General features: G+C 48.8%; 1 pseudogene; it reads left to right on the top strand.

Annotated features, from left to right (window-relative positions):
* The window catches only part of LOC135571266 (potassium voltage-gated channel subfamily A member 1-like), a 2,008-nt pseudogene extending 303 nt beyond the window's left edge, over window positions 1-1,705 (top strand).
* The last annotated feature ends 10,795 nt before the right edge of the window (window positions 1,706-12,500 follow it).

Here is a 12,500-nt window from a genome sequence, read left to right as displayed (position 1 = left end):
GCTGGGCTACAGCGGTCACAAAGAGATTAATACAATCGGGAGTCCCAAACCGAGGACGTGGAAAATCAACGACGTGAATAACACTTTGAGTTGCAACGAGAACGTGATGGATGCGCTCTGGCGCGCAGACCACAGTCCCCATCTGTTGGAAGATGACATGTTGGATATTGAGCGCAGAGACGTGGACAACAACGAGAGGGTGCTGATTAACATCGCTGGGTTAAAGTACGAGACGCAGCTCGGGACACTCAACCAGTTCCCCGATACGTTACTGGGGACCCTTATAAGAGGATCAAATACTTCGACCCGCTTCGAACGAGTACTTTTCGACCGTAACCGGCCAAGTTTCGACGGGATCTTATATTTCTATCAGTCGGGAGGTAAGATCAGACGACCTGTCAATGTGTCTATCGACGTGTTCGCCGATGAGATTCGGTTTTACCGACTAGGGAAGAGGCCATGGAAAGGTTTAGAGAAGACGAGGATTTATTAAAGAGGAAGAGAAACCGCTACCGCAGAATGAGTTTCAGAAACAAGTCTGGCTCATATTCGAATACCCGGAGAGTTCCAGCCCGGCGCGAGGCATCGCTATAGTCTCAGTGCTAGTCATCACCATATCCATTATCACATTCTGCATGGAGACACTACCGGAGTTCAGGGACGAGAGGGAGCTACCGGTCCCCTTTCGGCCTGGTAACAACACCGTTCCGGGTCCCTCTCTCACATTCACAGACCCTTTCTTCATAGTGGAAACCACTTGCGTGATATGGTTCACTTTTGAATTCATAGTGCGTTTCTTCGCCTGCCCCAGCAAGTCGGAGTTCTCCAAGACCGTCATGAACATCATAGACATCATGTCTATCCTGCCTTACTTCATCACGGTGGGCACAGAGCTGGCGGAGCAGCAGGTGGAGGAACCGCCGCAGGAGCATGGCAACGGACAGACCATGTCTCTGGCCATCCTCAGGGTCATCCGGCTGGTCAGGGTGTTCAGGATCTTCAAGCTGTCCAGACACTCCAAGGGGCTTCAGATATTGGGACAAACCCTCAAAGCCAGTATGAGAGAGTTGGGGTTGCTCATTTTCTTCCTCTTCATCGGAGTCATCCTCTTCTCCAGCGCTGTGTTCTTCGCCGAAGCGGACGAGCCCGAATCGCATTTCTCCAGCATCCCCGACGCCTTCTGGTGGGCCGTGGTCACCATGACGACGGTGGGCTACGGGGACATGAGGCCGGTGACAGTGGGGGGGAAGATCGTGGGCTCGCTCTGCGCCATCGCCGGAGTGCTGACCATCGCGCTGCCGGTGCCTGTCATCGTGTCCAACTTTAACTATTTCTACCACCGGGAGACGGACCAGGACCAGTCTTCTCTGAAAGACGACCCGCCCAACAGCAGTCAGGACAGTCCTCAGTTAAAGAGGAAGGACAGTAAGGGATCTGCCAAGTCGGGAGACGAGGAGGACGGAACAGGAGCAGAGAAGGAGAATATCAAGGCTAACAGCAGCATGAACATCAAACGATCCCTTTACGCGTTCTGTCTGAACAAGACGGAGTCGGACCTGTAGTCCCCACAGACAGACAGACAGACAGACAGACAGACAGACAGACAGACAGACAGACAGACAGACAGACAGACAGACAGACAGACAGACAGTAGTCCCCACAGACAGACAGACAGACAGACAGTAGTCCCCACAGACAGACAGACAGACAGTAGTCCCCACAGACAGACAGACAGACAGACAGTAGTCCCCACAGACAGACAGACAGACAGACAGTAGTCCCCACAGACAGACAGACAGTAGTCCCCACAGACAGACAGACAGACAGACAGACAGTAGTCCCCACAGACACAGACAGACAGTAGTCCCCACAGACAGACAGACAGACAGTAGTCCCCACAGACAGACAGACAGACAGACAGTAGTCCCCACAGACACAGACAGACAGACAGACAGACAGTAGTCCCCACAGACAGACAGACAGTCTGAATTCTCTTTTTATTAGAGTGACTAATTGAATAGAGAGCAGTGTGTTTTGCTACGGTGATTTTCAAGCCTCTATCAGTGAGTTGATGTATACAATCCCTCCTGGTATTAATGGATTTGAAGCCTAAACGAAAGCAGAGACTTGAGTCCTAAATGACACCCTATTCCCTACACAGTGCACTACTTCTCGGGTCCTATGGGTCCTGGTCTAAAGTAGTGCCCTATATAGGGAATAGGGTGCATGGCCCTGGTCTAAAGTAGTGTACTATATAGGGAATAGGGTGCATGGGCCCTGGTCTAAAGTAGTGCACTACATAGGGAATAGGGTGCATGGGCCCTGGTCTAAAGTAGTGTACTATATAGGGAATAGGGTGCATGTGTCCTGGTCTAAAGTAGTGCACTATATAGGGAATAGGGTGCATGTGTCCTGGTCTAAAGTAGTGCACTATATAGGGAATAGGGTGCATGTGTCCTGGTCTAATGTAGTGCACTATATAGGGAATAGGGTGCAAGTTTCTGCTGTTGCAGTCCAAGGATCAACACATTACAATCCTGAAAAGTTTTAGAGAAATGAGAGTTGATTTATAAAAAGCCCTTTATAATCTTCTTGATCTGGTAACACAACACACACACACACACATATTGGTTCTCCACATTAACATAAAATACACACACAACCCCAGATCGCCTGGGTCCCCACATTAACATAAAATACACACAACCCTAGATAGCCTGGGTCCCTACATTAACATAAAATACACACAACCCCAGATAGCCTGGGTCTCCACATTAACATAAAATATACACAACCCCAGATAGCCTGGGTCTCCACATTAACATAAAATACACACAACCCCAGATAGCCTGGGTCCCTACATTAACATAAAATTCACACAACCCTAGATAGCCTGGGTCCTTACATTAACATAAAATACACACAACCCTAGATAGCCTGGGTCCCTACATTAACATAAAATACACACAACCCTAGATAGCCTGGGTCCCCACATTAACATAAAATACACACAACCCTAGAAAGCCTGGGTCCCCACATTAACATAAAATACACACAACCCTAGATTGCCTGGGTCCCCACATTAACATAAAATACACACAACCCTAGATTGCCTGGGTCCCCACATTAACATAAAATACACACAACCCCAGATAGCCTGGGTCCCCACATTAACATAACACACACACAACCCCAGATAGCCTGGGTCCCTACATTAACATAAAATACACACACAACCCCAGATAGCCATAGCCCAGATGTCCCTAATACTCCTAGTGTGGTGGGTTATCTAACGCTATAGCCTGGGTCCCTAACACTCCTAGTGTGGTGGGTTATCTAACGCTATAGCCTGGGTCCCTAATACTCCTAGTGTGGTGGGTTATCTAACGCTATAGCCTGGGTCCCTAATACTCCTAGTGTGGTGGGTTATCTAACGCTATAGCCTGGGTCCCTAACACTCCTAGTGTGGTGGGTTATCTAACGCTATAGCCTGGGTCCCTAACACTCCTAGTGTGGTGGGTTATCTAACGCTATAGCCTGGGTCCCTAATACTCCTAGTGTGGTGGGTTATCTAACGCTATAGCCTGGGGATAGCCTGGGTCCCTAACACTCCTAGTGTGGTGGGTTATCTAACGCTATAGCCTGGGGATAGCCTGGGTCCCTAACACTCCTAGTGTAGTGGGTTATCTAACGCTATAGCCTGGGTCCCTAACACTCCTAGTGTGGTGGGTTATCTAACGCTATAGCCTGGGTCCCTAACACTCCTAGTGTGGTGGGTTATCTAATGCTATAGCCTGGGTCCCTAATACTCCTAGTGTGGTGGGTTATCTAACGCTATAGCCTGGGTCCCTAATACTCCTAGTGTGGTGGGTTATCTAACGCTATAGCCTGGGGATAGCCTGGGTCCCTAACACTCCTAGTGTGGTGGGTTATCTAATGCTATAGCCTGGGTCCCTAATACTCCTAGTGTGGTGGGTTATCTAACGCTATAGCCTGGGTCCCTAATACTCCTAGTGTGGTGGGTTATCTAACGCTATAGCCTGGGTCCCTAATACTCCTAGTGTCGTGGGTTATCTAACGCTATAGCCTGGGTCCCTAACACTCCTAGTGTGGTGGGTTATCTAACGCTATAGCCTGGGGATAGCCTGGGTCCCTAACACTCCTAGTGTGGTGGGTTATCTAACGCTATAGCCTGGGTCCCTAATACTCCTAGTGTGGTGGGTTATCTAACGCTATAGCCTGGGGATAGCCTGGGTCCCTAATACTCCTAGTGTGGTGGGTTATCTAACGCTATAGCCTGGGGATAGCCTGGGTCCCTAACACTCCTAGTGTCGTGGGTTATCTAACGCTATAGCCTGGGTCCCTAACACTCCTAGTGTGGTGGGTTATCTAACGCTATAGCCTGGGTCCCTAACACTCCTAGTGTGGTGGGTTATCTAACGCTATAGCCTGGGTCCCTAATACTCCTAGTGTGGTGGGTTATCTAACGCTATAGCCTGGGTCCCTAACACTCCTAGTGTGGTGGGTTATCTAACGCTATAGCCTGGGTCCCTAATACTCCTAGTGTGGTGGGTTATCTAACGCTATAGCCTGGGGATAGCCTGGGTTCCTAACACTCCTAGTGTGGTGGGTTATCTAACGCTATAGCCTGGGTCCCTAATACTCCTAGTGTGGTGGGTTATCTAACGCTATAGCCTGGGTCCCTAACACTCCTAGTGTGGTGGGTTATGTAACGCTATGGCCTCTGTGACATCATCACCTGACGTCCAGATCCCGTCCCATCATTAAGTCAACAGCTACAGTAGGGGGGGGGGGGGGGGGCTCTAATCAAGACTGCTAGCAGGACCGGAGATAATTACTGTCTCTGAGCGTGGCTGAGAGAGAGAGGGTTAGGCTGTGGTGAGATAGACTACTGGTCTCTGAGCGTGGCTGAGAGAGAGACAGAGGGTTAGGCTGTGGTGAGATAGACTACTGTCTCTGAGCGTGGCTGAGAGAGAGAGAGAGAGAGGGTTAGGCTGTGGTGAGATAGACTACTGTCTCTGAGCGTGGCTGAGAGAGAGAGAGAGAGAGAGGGTTAGGCTGTGGTGAGATAGACTACTGTCTCTGAGCGTGGCTGAGAGAGAGAGAGAGAGGGTTAGGCTGTGGTGAGATAGACTACTGTCTCTGAGCGTGGCTGAGAGACAGAGAGAGAGAGGGTTAGGCTGTGGTGAGATAGACTACTGTCTCTGAGCGTGGCTGAGAGAGAGAGAGAGAGAGGGTTAGGCTGTGGTGAGATAGACTACTGTCTCTGAGCGTGGCTGAGAGAGAGAGAGAGGGTTAGGCTGTGGTGAGATAGACTACTGTCTCTGAGCGTGGCTGAGAGAGACAGAGAGAGAGAGGGTTAGGCTGTGGTGAGATAGACTACTGTCTCTGAGCGTGGCTGAGAGAGAGAGAGAGAGGGTTAGGCTGTGGTGAGATAGACTACTGTCTCTGAGCGTGGCTGAGAGAGAGAGAGAGAGAGGGTTAGGATGTGGTGAGATAGACTACTGTCTCTGAGCGTGGCTGAGAGAGACAGAGGGTTAGGCTGTGGTGAGATAGACTACTGTCTCTGAGCATGGCTGAGAGAGAGAGAGAGGGTTAGGCTGTGGTGAGATAGACTACTGTCTCTGAGCGTGGCTGAGAGAGAGAGGGTTAGGCTGTGGTGAGATAGACTACTGTCTCTGAGCGTGGCTGAGAGAGAGAGAGGGAGGGTTAGGCTGTGGTGAGATAGATTACTGTTGCTAGGCCTTATAACCGAGTCACCACGACCAACCAAAATGTCGTCTCTGTCTCTGACACAGTGTGTCATCAGGGAAGTATTCATCTCGTTATAAATATAGAAAACAAACAACAAACGCCAAATGGGGATTTTATTTTTGTATATTGTACTGTCTCTGTTTAGTCGTATGTTTACTACAGAAAAATTGATGCATTAAATGCACCTCTGAGACCATGTATATATTTTCCTAATTTTAGGCCTAATAATATTTATTGGCGATCTGAAAGAAACAAAGTAGATTTTATTTATATAGAAACATCTGGTACTACATCCCTCTCAGGTCCGTGAGAAGAACAGAACTACCCCCCTCTCAGGGCCGTGAGAAGAACAGAACTACCCCCCTCTAAGGTCCGTGAGAAGAACAGAACTACCACCCTCTCAGGTCCGTGAGAAGGACAGGACTTCCCCCCTCTCAGGTCCGTGAGAAGAACAGGACTTCCCCCCTCTCAGGTCCGTGAGAAGGACAGGACTTCCCCCCTCTCAGGTCCGTGAGCAGAACAGGACTACCCCCCTCTCACGTCCGTGAGCAGAACAGGACTACCCCCCTCTCACGTCCGTGAGAAGAACAGGACTACCCCCTCTCTCAGGTCCGTGTGAGAAGAACAGGACTACCCACCTCTCACGTCCGTGAGAAGAACAGGACTACCCCCCTCTCACGTCCGTGAGAAGAACAGGACTACCCCCCTCTCAGGTCCGTGAGAAGAACAGGAGACAGAAAGAGACAGACTGGGAACATTACATGTCCGTGAGAAGAACAGGAGACAGGAAGAGACAGACTGGGAACATTACACGTCCGTGAGAAGAACAGGAGACAGAAAGAGACCGACTGGGAACATTACACGTCCGTGAGAAGAACAGGAGACAGAAAGAGACAGACTGGGAACATTACATGTCCGTGAGAAGAACAGGACTACCCCCCTCTCAGGTCCGGAGAAGAACAGGACTACCCCTCTCAGGTCCGTCAGAAGAACAGGACTACCCCCCTCTCAGGTCCGTGAGAAGAACAGGAGACAGAAAGAGACAGACTGGGAACATTACATGTCCGTGAGAAGAACAGAACTACCCCCCTCTCAGGTCCGTCAGAAGAACAGGACTACCCCCCTCTCAGGTCCGTGAGAAGAACAGGAGACAGAAAGAGACAGACTGGGAACATTACATGTCCAGGCTTTGACTGACAGAGGACTAGATGCGTTGGGACAAACTGGCTCGTGAAGGACAACAGCCTGGACTGCCACCAATCAAATACAACAATCATTATTGTCATTTATAATAAACTTTTGAAATAACGGACACATCCAGCAACATCGGAGTGGCAGATGAGGACCAGGCGAAGAGACGGACACCAGGAGACAGATAAGGACCAGGGAGGAGACGGACACCAGGAGACAATAACAGAAGGACGTCCCCGTCCAAAACCACACCGATAACAAGGTTAGTGAAATATAAGCTGTGATAGAGGCCTATTTATAACTTTGCTTAGGAAACCAGGGACCCATTTGACTGACTTCAACTGTATCTTGTTCTGTTTGTTAAACTGTGGTAATTATTCATGAAACAAGCATTTCTCACCACCAAATGTAGAGGAGAAGTGTTTTATATTTATAACTAAATGTAGAGAAGTGTTTTATATTTATAACTAAATGTAGAGGTGAAGTGTTTTATATTTATAACTAAATGTAGAGAAGTGTTTTATATTTATAACTAAATGTAGAGGTGAAGTGTTTTATATTTATAACTAAATGTAGAGGAGAAGTGTTTTATATTTATAACTAAATGTAGAGAAGTGTTTTATATTTATAACTAAATGTAGAGAAGTGTTTTATATTTATAACTAAATGTAGAGGAGAAGTGTTTTATATTTATAACTAAATGTAGAGAAGTGTTTTATATTTATAACTAAATGTAGAGAGAAGTGTTTTATATTTATAACTAAATGTAGAGAAGTGTTTTATATTTATAACTAAATGTAGAGAAGTGTTTTATATTTATAACTAAATGTAGAGGTGAAGTGTTATATATTTACTCCCCAGAAAGGACAATAATAGTTTCTTCTTGAGTATGCTAAAATTGTCAGGGTCAGGAGGCCCCACTGGGGTACACACCTGGCTAAAAGGGGAATGAACAGGGTCAGGGGGCCCCGCTGGGGTACACACCTGGCTAAAAGGGGAATGAACAGGGTCAGGGGGCCCCCACTGGGGTACACACCTGGCTAAAAGGGGAATGAACAGGGTCAGGGGGCCCCCGCTGGGGGTACACACCTGGCTAAAGGGGAATGAACAGGGTTATACACACCTGGCTAAAGGGGAATGAACAGGGTCAGGGGGCCCCGCTGGGCACGCCCCTGGCTAAAAGTGCTCAAAGATGACTAAAAGGGGAATGAACGGAAGAGGCTAAATGTGGAGGTCTGTTTGCCCGAGGAGGCTGAATGTGGAGGTCTGTTCTCTGGAAGAGGCTGAATGTGGGGTCTGTTCTAGAGGCTAGAGGTCTGTTCTTAGAGGCTGAATGTGGAGGTCTGTTCACTAGAAGAGGCTGAATGTGGAGGTCTGTTCACTAGAAGAGGCTGAATGTGGAGGTCTGTTCTCTAGAAGAGGCTGAATGTGGAGGTCTGTTCTCCAGAAGAGGCTGAATGTGGGAGGTCTGTTCTCTAGAAGAGGCTGAATGTGGAGGTCTGTTCTCTAGAAGAGGCTGAATGTGGAGGTCTGTTCTCTAGAAGAGGCTGAATGTGGAGGTCTGTTCTCTAGAAGAGGCTGAATGTGGAGGTCTGTTCACCAGAAGAGGCTGAATGTGGAGGTCTGTTCTCTAGAAGAGGCTGAATGTGAGAGCTGTCTGTTCTCTAGAAGAGGCTGAATGTGGAGGTCTGTTCTCTAGAAGAGGCTGAATGTGGAGGTCTGTTCACTAGAAGAGGCTGAATGTGGAGGTCTGTTCTCTAGAAGAGGCTGAATGTGGAGGTCTGTTCTCTAGAAGAGGCTGAATGTGGAGGTCTGTTCTCTAGAAGAGGCTGAATGTGGAGGTCTGTTCTCTAGAAGAGGCTGAATGTGGAGGTCTGTTCTCTAGAAGAGGCTGAATGTGGAGGTCTGTTCACCAGAAGAGGCTGAATGTGGAGGTCTGTTCTCTAGAAGAGGCTGAATGTGGAGGTCTGTTCTCTAGAAGAGGCTGAATGTGGAGGTCTGTTCTCTAGAAGAGGCTGAATGTGGAGGTCTGTTCTCTAGAAGAGGCTGAATGTGGAGGTCTGTTCTCTAGAAGAGGCTGAATGTGGAGGTCTGTTCTCTAGAAGAGGCTGAATGTGGAGGTCTGTTCTCTAGAAGAGGCTGAATGTGGAGGTCTGTTCTCTAGAAGAGGCTGAATGTGGAGGTCTGTTCACCAGAAGAGGCTGAATGTGGAGGTCTGTTCTCTAGAAGAGGCTGAATGTGGAGGTCTGTTCACCAGAAGAGGCTGAATGTGGAGGTCTGTTCTCTAGAAGAGGCTGAATGTGGAGGTCTGTTCTCTAGAAGAGGCTGAATGTGGAGGTCTGTTCTCTAGAAGAGGCTGAATGTGGAGGTCTGTTCTCTAGAAGAGGCTGAATGTGGAGGTCTGTTCACTAGAAGAGGCTGAATGTGGAGGTCTGTTCTCTAGAAGAGGCTGAATGTGGAGGTCTGTTCTCCAGAAGAGGCTGAATGTGGAGGTCTGTTCTCTAGAAGAGGCTGAATGTGGAGGTCTGTTCTCTAGAAGAGGCTGAATGTGGAGGTCTGTTCACCAGAAGAGGCTGAATGTGGAGGTCTGTTCTCTAGAAGAGGCTGAATGTGGAGGTCTGTTCGCTGGAGGTTATAATAGTAGAAGAAGAATCAGACATACATGAACATGTAATATCAATGTAATTGTATTTATTCTACTGTCTGTAGTGGTTCTCTCTACACCAATTATATTCCATCGTTATTCACCTACGGTAGCCTGTAGGCCTGTTCAGCACGAATCCATATGAAAAACTATCCCTCCTGGGTCATGGTTAGGGGTAAAAACTATCCCTCCTGGGTTATAGTTAGGGGTAAAAACTATCCCTCCTGGGTCATGGTTAGGGGTAAAAACTATCCCTCCTGGGTCATGGTTAGGGGTAAAAACTATCCCTCCTGGGTCATAGTTAGGGGTAAAAACTATCCCTCCTGGGTCATAGTTAGGGGTAAAAACTATCCCTCCTGGGTCATGGTTAGGGGTAAAAACTATCCCTCCTGGGTCATGGTTAGGGGTAAAAACTGTCCCTCCTGGGTCGTGGTTAGGGTTCATGGGGTAAAACTATCCCTCCTGGGTCTGGGTCATGGTTAGTTAGGGGTAAAAATCCCTCCTGGGTCATGGTTATCCCTCCTGGGTCATAGTTAGGGGTAAAAACTATAAAAACCCTCCTGGGTTATAGTTAGGGGTAAAAACTCCCTATCCCTATTGTCCCCTATTACACCCTATTGTCCCCTGTTGTCCCCTATGCCATCCTATTGTCCCCTGTTTTCCCCTTAGACACCCTATTGTCCCCTATGGCACCCTATAGTAACCCCCTGTTGTCCCCTGTGGGATCTATTGTCCCCTAAGCCACCCTATTCCCTATATAGTGCACTACTGTTGACCAGATAGTGTCCCTAGTGTCCCCTATCGCCCCTGTTGTCCTCTATGGCACCCTATTATCCCTAGTGTCCCCTATTATCCCCTAGTGTCCCTGTTGTCCCTAAGCCACCCTATTCCTATATAGTGCACTATTGTTGACCAGTATAGTGCACTAAATAGGGAGCAGGGAGTCATATGGAACTCAGACAGAGCAGGTGTTGAATTGGAGTGTGTTGTGTTTGACAAGGTTGAACAGTGGAAAGTTAGGTGTCATGTTTCACAGCAGAATTCTGAGGGATTAGTCTCCTCCATCAGTACGGGGACAGGACAGAGTGTGTGTGTGTGTGTGTGTGTGTGTGTGTGTGTGTGTGTGTGTGTGTCTGTGTGTGTGTGTGTGTGTGTGTGTGTGTGTGTGTGTGTGTGTGTGTGTGTGTGTGTGTGTGTGTGTGTGTGTGTGTGTGTGTGTGTGTGTGTGTGTGTGTGTGTCGTGTGTAGTGTGTGTGTGTCGTGTGTGTGTGTGTGTGTGTGTCGTGTGTGTGTGTGTCTATGTGTGTGTGTGTGTATGTGTGTGTGTGTGTGTGTGTGTGTGTGTCTGTGTGTGTGTGTGTGTGTGTGTGTGTGTGTGTGTGTGTGAATCTAAAAGCCTGGTTGTGTTGAATGAAGACAAGGCGATCATCACGTCCGTTTCCCAGTTTTAGCTGCAGTTTGATCCCCAGGTAAACAAACAGGACAGAACCTCCCCAGTATATCCTCTGGTCTAATGTAGTGGATACCCCCTCCCCCTCCCCAGTATATCCTCTGGTCTAATGTAGTGGATACCCCCCCTCCCCCAGTATATCCTCTGGTCTAATGTAGTGGATACCCCCTCCCCCCCCCCAGTATATCCTCTGGTCTAATGTAGTGGGATACCCCCCCCCCCTCCCCCAGTATATCCTCTGGTCTAATGTAGTGGATACCCCCCCCCCCCTCCCCAGTATATCCTCTGGTCTAATGTAGTGGGATACCCCCCCCCCTCCCCCAGTATATCCTCTGGTCTAATGTAGTGGGATACCCCCTCCCCCTCCCCCCAGTGGGATATCCCCTCTGGTCTGGCTCTGATGTAATGCACTACCCTATGGGCTCTGGTCTGATGTAGTGCTCTACCCTATTGGCTCTGGTCTGATGTAGTGCCCCTACCCTATTGGCTCTGGTCTGATGTAGTGCACTACCTTATTGGCTCTGGTCTAATGTAGTGCCCTACCCTATGGGCTCTGGTCTGATGTAGTGCACTACCCTATTGGCTCTGGTCTGATGTAATGCACTACCCTATGGGCTCTGGTCTGATGTAGTGCACTACCCTATTGGCTCTGGTCTGATGTAGTGCACTACCCTATGGGCTCTGTTCTGATGTAGTGCACTACCCTATGGGCTCTGGTCTGATGTAGTGCACTACCCTATGGGCTCTGGTCTGATGTAGTGCACTACCCTATTGGCTCTGGTCTGATGTAGTGCACTACCCTATGGGCTCTGGTCTGATGTAGTACACTACCCTATTGGCTCTGGTCTTATGTAGTGCACTACCTTATTGGCTCTGGTCTAATGTAGTGCCCTACCCTATGGGCTCTGGTCTGATGTAGTACACTACCCTATTGGCTCTGGTCTGATGTAATGCACTACCCTATTGGCTCTGGTCTAATGTAGTGCACTACCTTATTGGCTCTGGTCTAAAGTAGTGCACTACCCTATGGGCTCTGGTCTGATGTAGTACACTACCCTATTGGCTCTGGTCTGATGTAATGCACTACCCTGTTGGCTCTGGTCTAATGTAGTGCACTACCCTGTAGGTCCTGGTCTAAGTAGTGCACTATGGGCTCTGGTGCACTACCCTATGGGCTCTGGTCTGATGTAGTGCACTACCCTATTGGCTCTGGTCTGATGTAGTGCACTACCCTATGGGCTCTGGTCTGATGTAGTGCACTACCCTGTAGGTCCTGGTCTAAAGTAGTGTGCTGTATAGGAAATACACTACATGGATTAGGATTCCATTTGGTTCACAGCCCAGAACAGGGTCCCAGCCCAGAACAGGGTCCCAGCCCAGAACAGGGTCCCAGCCCAGAACAGGGTCACAGCCCAGAACAGGGTCCCAGCCCAGAACAGG

The sequence above is a fragment of the Oncorhynchus nerka genome, unplaced genomic scaffold, assembly GCF_034236695.1.
Source record: "Oncorhynchus nerka isolate Pitt River unplaced genomic scaffold, Oner_Uvic_2.0 unplaced_scaffold_442, whole genome shotgun sequence".
NCBI lineage: Eukaryota > Metazoa > Chordata > Actinopteri > Salmoniformes > Salmonidae > Oncorhynchus > Oncorhynchus nerka.
The sequence above is the reverse complement of the archived record's forward strand: the minus strand, read 5'-3'. Positions and strand labels throughout refer to the sequence as shown.